The following is a 9,686-nucleotide window of genomic DNA, read 5'->3' as shown; positions in this document are numbered from 1 at the left end:
AGTTTATATAATATCTTAAATTTCAAATTAAATGTTATACACGTGTAGCAGTTTTCTGCAATCTATGATAAAAACAAAAACTAAACCTCTTTATAATTCAATTAGATAATAAATTAGGGTTAATACACGAGTTAAATATAATTATCAAGTTAAAAAAATAAAAATTTAATCAGCCCTAATAATCATGATCACATTACTATCATAAACAATTAGAAAAAGCTAATGATCTAGCATTAGGTTAAGATTTATCTTCAAAAATCTCATCTTTATTATATTAGGATAAGCCTTAAGCATGAAAACATTGATTAAATAATTTTATAATGACTAAACACTATAGGGATGGGTTTGGATGCAGATGATCTTGTCTTATTATGTGTGCAAGCCTCTAAAACTGATGTAAAACGACTCCTAGTCGCCAAACGTCGTAGATCTCGCCTTTTCCTCGCTTCTCGCCTAACACTCCTAAAATTTTAACTTTAGAGCTAAGGTTTGAGAAAAAGGCAGAGGGACTGCTAGGGTTTGAAATTCTGATAAAAAGATGATAATTTTCGTGAAAACACATGTGTGTGTGTGTGTGTGTGTGTGTGTGTGTGTGTGTGTATGTATGTATGTATATGTGTGTATATATGTATGTATGTATATGTGTGTATATATATATGTATATATATATATATATATATATATATATATATATATAGTACAATTATTATATATATATGATATATATATAATATATTATATAATATATATATAATATATATATATCTATATATAAATATATATATATGAGAAACGAGAGAGAGAGAGAGAGAGAGAGAGAGATTGAAGAGAGAGAGAGAGAGAGAGAGAGCAGAGAAAGAGACGAGAGGAATATGAGGTATGGCTTGGTACCAAGCATAAATTTTGCTTGGTAGTGAGGTGGCATATTATCTCCCTATCATTCCAATGGGGGGACAGCATTGCACATAGTTGAATGTGACCGGCCAAATTGAATGAGTGGATGGGAATGAGAGCACCTCACATATCAAGCACACAAAAATTAAAAAAATTTAAAAAAAAAAAATTTATGCTTGGTAGCCGAAGCATAAATTTTCTCATATATACTATATATATCTATATATATATATTATATATATAATTATATATATATAATATATATAATATATATATATATTATATATATATATATATAGAGATGAATATATAATTATATATATATATATATAGTATAAAGTAATATGATTATATATTAATATATATATATAGATAAACTGTTTGAGCGCGAACAAAAAAAAAAATAGGAAACCTAGTCTGACTAGGAACATAACCTTCGGTATTTTGGCTGTAAGTTTCTCATCAAACCTCATAATGAGGTCATTTAAGATTTATTAGAAAGCTGTTGAAGAGACCTAAAACTTTGGTATTTTGAGTTTTTTTAGATTCAAACTACATCAGTGTGTAAAATATATAAACTCTTAACTGGTCATTTTTCCAGATCTCTCTTCGTGTATGTTTTATGCATTTGCACTCATATATTCATAAATATATATTGAATTGATAGCAATCAATTCCTTTCGTACTCAAACATCAAAATATGTTATATTTTTATCATATAACATATTTTTTATTATTTTTATATAATATTTAAATTTTTAGGGTTTTACATTAAGTACTTCTTTCCTTACAGATCGCTTTATGCAATCCCTAAACCTTACCTTAGACACCAACATATTTAAATAAACGCAAATAAGTTCACTTAAGGATTTCTTATTTTTAATAAGCTAGAGTCCTTAGGGCTAACATTTAATGAGTTTTAGAAGATTTGAATTTATGTAGTGAGAAATTAATAATTTGTGGGCTAAGAAAAGGGTGATGAAATCTCTCACCTCATCTTACTTATGTGTTTTTCCCTTAAGAGTATTTTCAAGTGAGTGTTTAAATTAAAATACTCAAATTACTTTGGTGAATTTCTATTATCTATATGCAATGCAACCCAAAAATTTAAAAGCAATTAGAAAAGGTTGCAAAAAGAATTTTTTTTATTATTAATTAGGGTTAACAATCAAATAAATATGTGAGAGAGCTCTTGTTTGAATTCATTATCTTATTAGTAGTTGTTCAAGTGGAGGGTGGAATTTATTAGGATTGACAAGAGGAAATTTTTATTTATTTATTAGATCATAATTATCTCTAATTGTGAGAAACTAAACTAGATGGTGGAATATAAAATACTAAAAAGAGGACTTACTTTTTAAGCAAAGCAAATCTTAAATCCTCGATCTTCAAACTTCAAAATTGTTCCTTTCACAAGAAAACACACAAATCAAAAAATAAAAATAGAAAAATTTTAATTGTAAATAACTTCTCCAGTAACGGCACCAAAACCTTGATAAGGGGTAAATTGGATCCTAGAGTTGTGTATGGACAAATAGGAGTAAAAGAGGAGATATAAAGAGTTGTGATTATTTACTCATAAAAGAAAATTAGAATAAGGGGGGATAAAGAGAGTGAATAAATAAAAGGAATTAAAGAATAAGAATGAGGAGAAATAAAGAATATTAGAAAAGAATAAATCAAGACTAGAAAACTTAACCGCAAAGAGGAAAAATCAAAATAAGTTAAATATTGAGGAAATCAAGAGAGAAGATGGAAATGTAGAATTTAATCTACTAGTTAACTTCATTTAGCATTAATGAACTACTATCTTTTTCTCACATTTACTTTAAATTTATTAACAATAGACTATCAAACCACTAAAGAAAAATATAACTTATCAAATTATCATCCAAAAAATATCATTCATGAAAAAATAACAATTAAATAGTAGTTCTAGAATTCTTAAGTATAATCTATCAAACCACTTAAGATAATATAGATTATCAAATTCTTCTTCTATTAATTATTTCTTTAGTTAATTATCCTAAACATGATTATTTTAAGAATAAGAGAGCAATCAACAAATCATAAAAGAAATTAAACAAACTTCAAATAATTCTAGAATTCCTACGAGATTTAGTAGCACATTTTAGAAAATAAAAAAAAGAAAATAGAATCTAGCCTAGAAAGCATAAAAGAAAGAGAATAAAAATAAAAACTAATTATAAAAATGGCAACAAGAACAAGGAAAATAATATCTAAATTATGAGCATAAAGAAAATGTAATTAATAAAAATAAAAGAATGTAAAAATAAATTTGTAGAATAGAAGAAAAATACAAGAAAATAAATTATACAAAGTATAAACAACAAAAATAAAAAAGCATGAAAGTAAATCTAAGTTATAAGACATGAAATGAATATACTCTATCAACACAAAAAAATAAAGAGAAAATAAAATCCTAAAATATGAATTTTTTATAACAAGAAAACAAAAGATGAAAATATAAATTTACATTGCAAGGGAGTGGTCCCTTTAAGGCAAATCTTCATCTTCATCAACAAAATTTAAAAGGTAAAGAATTTTTTTATTAATTGGAAATAAAGTTTATAATTTTAGAAGGTTATCTCAATTAAGAGTAACCCTCCTTTGCAAATAGAGTTTTTATAAAAAAAATTATACTAAAATCCCTCTCCCTCTACTATTATTTATAGCCTACAGTAATCAACAAGAGCCATTGGATTAACCTTAGGCTCTAAGAAATTAATTTCACCCATTTACTATTTCTATTATGAACCAATTTATTAGTCAATCATTTGGCTAATCAGTTGGTGAGTCGATTGATTTCTTGCAAATTTGATTCGTTAGTTAATTTGTTGACTCGATTTTCTCTTAGTTCCTTGAGTTTTTGTGGTCTTCTTCTTGGCTTGATATTGGGCTTCAATAGTTGGTAGAAAAGTGGGGCTCTTATTCAATAATTCTTTATTTCCTATAAATTAAGAAAAAACACGTTATCAGTGATATATCTATTTAAATAAAATAGAAATTAGCATATCAAAGTATAATAAAATGTGATGATCACAACTAGTGCAAAAGTTTCATCAAAATTAATGTTTTCTAACAAGTCTAGCTTTATTTCTCACATCATTACCCTTTTCATCCAATTTGTTTTCAAACACTCATTTAGTTCCCACAATATGATGATTTTTAGGTTTAGGAACTAGATTGCACACTTTATTTTTGGTGAATTGATTAAGCTCTTCTTGCATAGCTATTATCCAAATTTAATTATTTATAGCTTCTTTCAGTACATCTTTTGGCTCAATTTCAGGTATAAAATTAACATAAGCACAGAATTCACTAAAAAATAAATGAGAACTTTTACCTTCAGTTTCCTTCGTAGTAGTAATTGAGCAAAAGTAATGTAGGTTGTCTAAAAATCATAATAGATAGATGATTCCCCATCAAATACTGATGATGGAAGTTACAATCTGATGACTTCCAGAAGGCTACAATTTGAAGACTTTTACATATATCGATGAAGGTTACAATTTGACGACATTCACAATAACTGATGAAAACTCTAATCAACAACCTTCATAATCAACATCGGGAGTTACAATCTGACGACTCTCACATATCAAAGAGCTCAAGCAAATATTACAAAACGATGATCTTTGCAACGCTCTGACAGAAAGAGACTACAAATCGACGGTCTCTTCAAACCAAGACGTGGAAGTCCTCCCCGCGTACCATCATCAAGATGCAACACCAATTCGACCGTGGACGCAGGTCAAAACTGGCTGCAAACGCAGCTTACATTCAGCTCCAAACGCTGCAAATGCAGCTCAGATCCAGCTGCCAACGCAGCTCATGTTCGGCCGCAAACGCAGCCTCCAAAAGCTGCCAATGCAGCTTTTATTTGTTGCCAAACGCAGCTTCCAACAAACAGCCAAATGAGCTTCCAGCCGCTGCATCGGAGTTTTCAGACACTGCGTTCAAGCTTCCAGACACTGTGTTTGAACGCTGAATTCACACCAGAACGCGGATTTTGCGTTTGACTCGTTCAAACACGAGCTGAATGGTTTCAAAACCGTTTCCTACGATCTGAGGGGATTACAACTCTATTCAGGAATGATTTAAGGGGGGCTGTTACATCCCATTAGCCTCACTTATGAGCGAATTAAGGGGGCAGTTACACCCCTTAATCCCTTATTAATAACTAAGAAATCAGCTTAGTTCAGGGGCTGGATCTTTCATCCTTCTTTTTGGCAGCAAAGAAGAGATCTTTAGGCGGGGATCTTTCATCCTTCTCTTGGGCAGCAAAGAAGAGATCATTGTCTTGTCTAACCAATTATGGTTAAGATCAATCAACTCATCAAGAGTTTTAAACTTGCCACGCAAGTCCTCCACAACGTCAAATCATGAGGAGAAGACTACGTTCGAGTGAATCAAGACGTTCGGATCGTCAACGGAGAGCAAATTTGATGTGAGCATTCGAGAGAGGCACTCCATCGCCACCATGAAGAACCCAGAATTAAACAAAGGGGAGAATCCAGATTAATTATCCTCTCTTTTGTAATCAGGAAATTCAATTGTAACTAAGATTAAAGGAATATAAATCAATTTTTTTTTTCATTTCTTTTACTACAAATTTTCTACAAAACAAGTAATCACTCAAATGAGCGGGTAGTTGACGATTTCTTTTAGGAGGAATACTTAAAAATGATACTTCCAAACTAGGTGCTTCAGTTGCCTACGATGTTTGAGAATTTGACAAGCCTTTAGAATCTTCTTTTACTCCCTCATGTTTGTCTTTTCTATCGTTTTGTGTCTCATTTTCTTCTTCAACTAGAATTCTTTCTTGTTCTCCTTATGTGTTTGGCTTCAACACGAAATTATCATCAACCCTGTCAACAACAATATTCATATTGTTAGCTTCATTGAATTCACGGATTGACTCTTCTAGCATTTTGGTTCTTTTATTATAAACTCTATAAGCCTTACTACAAGAAGAGTAACCCAAAAATACGCACTCATCAACTTTAAAATGAAATTTTCCTAATTGATCTTTCATGTTTAACTAATAGCATTTATATTCAAAGATACAAACATATAAAATATTTTGGGTCTTTTGATAATAAAGCTCATAAGAAGTCTTATTTAGCATAGATCAAAGATAAGCTCTACTATCACATAGTATGATGTATTAACTACCTCTACCCAAAAGTACTTAGGCAACTTATACTCATTTAATATGCTTCTAGTCATTTCTAACAAAGTCTCGATGTTTCCTCTCGACAATTCTATTTTGTTGTGGATTTCGAGTAGAAGAATACTCATAAGTGATATCTTTATTATCACAAAAATCTTTTAAAATTTTATTTTCAAAATCTGCCACATGATCAACATGAATAGTACAAATGGGAAGATCATTTTTTTCAACTCTTTTAAAAAAAAAATTAAAGATTTTAAAACATTCACTCTTTTTTGCTAGAAAAATAACCCAAGTGAATCTAGAGTTATCATTAACCATAACTAAATAGTCAATCTTACCTCCCAAACTCTGTGTAGAAATACGTCCAAATAAGTCCAAGTGCAGTAATTTAAGGGTTTAGAAGAGCTCACCTGATTCTTTAAGTTATAAGAATATTTTATGTACTTACCTTTGGTGCAAACCTCACATAAACTTTAATTCTTAAAATTAGTCATATGCAAGCCTCTAACAAACTCTTTGTTTGAAAGTTTTTGTAGTATTCCTATGCTCGCATGTCCAAGTCCTCTATACCAAAGCTCACCATATTTTCCTCCCGCAACTAAACACTTTACATTGTCGGGTTTAATTAATATCATTGAAATTCAAAGTGTAAGCATTAGCCTGCCTATTACTAGTAAAAATAATTAAACATATTTGTGAATCAATTATTTTGTATAATTTAGATTTGAAAAGAATAGACATATCTTTGTTACAAAACTAGCTAATGGAGATGAGATCATGCTTTAAACCATCAACAAGTAAAACTTTATGGAGTTTAAATGGTTCATTACCTATATTGTTAACTCTTATAATCTTATCTTTGTCGTTGTTTCTAAAAGTCATATCTCTATCTTTTTCTTATTAGGATTAAGGATCAGGTTTCTCTTATCAATCATATGATGTGAACAAAGTGAATCCAAATACCAAGTACTTCTCTGTTTCTTAGATCTCCAATGGACTTCATCATCTGAAGATTAAACATTTAACTCTTTAATAGTTTCAACACTAGCCATAAGACAATGACTTTGATCAATGGTGTGACTGTCTGAATCTTCTTCGTCACTTGAGGATTCTCAAGATGCTAATTTGAAACTTTTATTCTTTCCTTTAATATTTATCTTGTAGATAGAGCATTGGTTCTTACAGTGTCCTAGCTTCCTACAATGAAAATATATAATATCAGAATCCGACTCTTCATATTTAATATTCTTTATCTTGGTACAACTTGGATTCTGTTTATTCTTTATGAAATTTGTCGATCTCTCGATCTCAGAAAGGTTTTGAATCTATTTACTATCATCGCAATCTCACTCTCGTTATCTGAATTTGAGTTCAAGTCTCTCTTTGATTTCGTTTAAGATTTCTCCTTCTTTGCTTTGAAGGCTAAAAACGTTTTCTTTGAGACTTCTTCTGAGACATCTTCTCTTTCTTTCAATCTAACTTCAATGTGATAATATTACCTACAACATCATCAATAAATATATTAGAAAAAATCTGAAGTTCTTCAATAGCACTTATCTTAGGTTCTCAATCACGAGATAGAGAATTGAGTATCTTTCTGTACATCTCCTTAATTATGTACTCCTTTCCTAAGGTTTTTTGATTTATTCACGATATTAGTGAATTGTGTGAATATGTTCTGAATGCTCTCCCGTGCTTACTTACCAACATTGTAAGTTTGGCCTCCTTTACCTATGAAATTCCTTCATGAGCAACTTTCACTGTCTTCTAAATTTTCTGTGCGGTAGTACAATTAGAGACGCAATTAAATTCTTCCATAGGAAAAGAGTAATACAAAGCATTCAAAGCTTTAGAATTATAAGAGTAAGTCTTTATGTATTGAGGGGTCCATTTATCTATAGAAATTTCAGTAACAACTCATTCTTTATCCTCAGTAGGATTATGATACACATGCTTAACACACTCACAATTATCAAAATTAGTAAATAATAGAAAGAATTTCATGCGTGTTTTTTAATATGTGTAATTTCTGTTGTCAAAAAGTAGCGGGCGGTTAATGGCATGTCTTTTAGGAAAGGCTCAAGCGGTGGTAAGGCTTAATATCTCTACTCTATGTTGTGATATCTAAATATGAATAATGAAACTTTGATACTACTTGATGGAACAGGGATTCGAGCCTAGAGCCGGGTGAATAGGATTGCTCCAGTTTTGTAATTAAACACAAAAAATACGGCAAAAATATAATAAACAAAAAATAAAGCACAAACTAGCACAATAACGCATAAGATTTTTATAGTGGTTTGAATAGACATCTTACATCCACTCTTTCTTCTTGTGAAATGTCTTTCTCACTATGACCAGAGTTCACCTGAATCATAACCTGATTCAATAGGCTTCAAAGACCATATCTTAGAATCTCCCTGAAACTAGTCATCTAGCCCAACTATTCATAATAACCAAAATAAACCTAGCCCTAACTAGCACAACCCTCAATTACCCCATCTTGAGTATATCGTCAAACTCACAAGTTTGAGATACAACCCAAAAGCAATTAAGCATGAATAAAATAACCTTATAGCCATTTAGAAAACCGTTCTTAAAATCGATGAAAATAAAGATCCGTGAAGAAGTACTGTAGCATTATAAGCATAGGGCGCTCTTTCTTGCTGAATCAAACTCTGATGAAAATACGCAAAGAAGAAGTTGAAAGAGGCTCAAGTGATCTGATCAACTCTCTCTTTGAAAATCTAGAATAAAGATCTCTCCTTTTGTGTATTTACCTCTTAAACTTTGTTATTAATTATAATCTCCAACTCTCCGTAAATAGCCCTGGATAGGATAGTAAAGAGATGTCCAAATTTAAGTACAAATAAGAGATCAAACGGGTCGACGAGCAACTGAGATTAAATCCTAAAAACTGTCAAATTTTGTCATAACCGTCGATGATGAATCATGATCATCGATGGACCCTTAGTTATCATCGATGGCTCAACTATTGCCATCGATGGTGATGATTCTAGATTTTGAATTTCTTTGATTGTCTAATGCAACCATCGATGGTTCCATATAACCATCGACGAGTCATTGTTGACCATTGTAAAGTCCCGAAAAATTCTATAATAAGTATATGTGAATTATTAATAGTGAATAATTCTCTTACGATGAATAATCATGTAAATATATCAGATGAATATATATATATATATCAGTGTTTGGGAACCCAACAAGTGTTTATATATGAGAGATATCGAGTGATATAGTCCAGCAGGTGAAATGCCTGCAAAAGGCATTTTTATGCTGAGCGGTCGACCGACGCGATCGACCGTGGCGGTCGACCGGTGCGGTCGACCGATCAGCGATCAGAGAGTTTATCTAGGTTGCTTTCTTTTACGGTTTTTGTTTTGGGCTTTTGGGTTTCGGGTCGGGTTGGGGAATTGGTATTTATACCAACTCAACCCAGGAGAGTTTCTCTTCTCCTCAGACGTAAAACCCTAGCCCCTTTTTCTCTCCCCTCTCAAAACCCTAGCCGTCACTGGTGATCTTTGAGGAGTTTGGACGAGTTCCAGAGGATTTCAGCAGATTGGATCTCAGG

This window comes from Asparagus officinalis, chromosome 3 (genome assembly GCF_001876935.1).
Source record: "Asparagus officinalis chromosome 3, Aspof.V1, whole genome shotgun sequence".
Taxonomy (NCBI): Eukaryota; Viridiplantae; Streptophyta; class Magnoliopsida; order Asparagales; family Asparagaceae; genus Asparagus; species Asparagus officinalis.
This window is presented reverse-complemented; position numbering follows the sequence as displayed.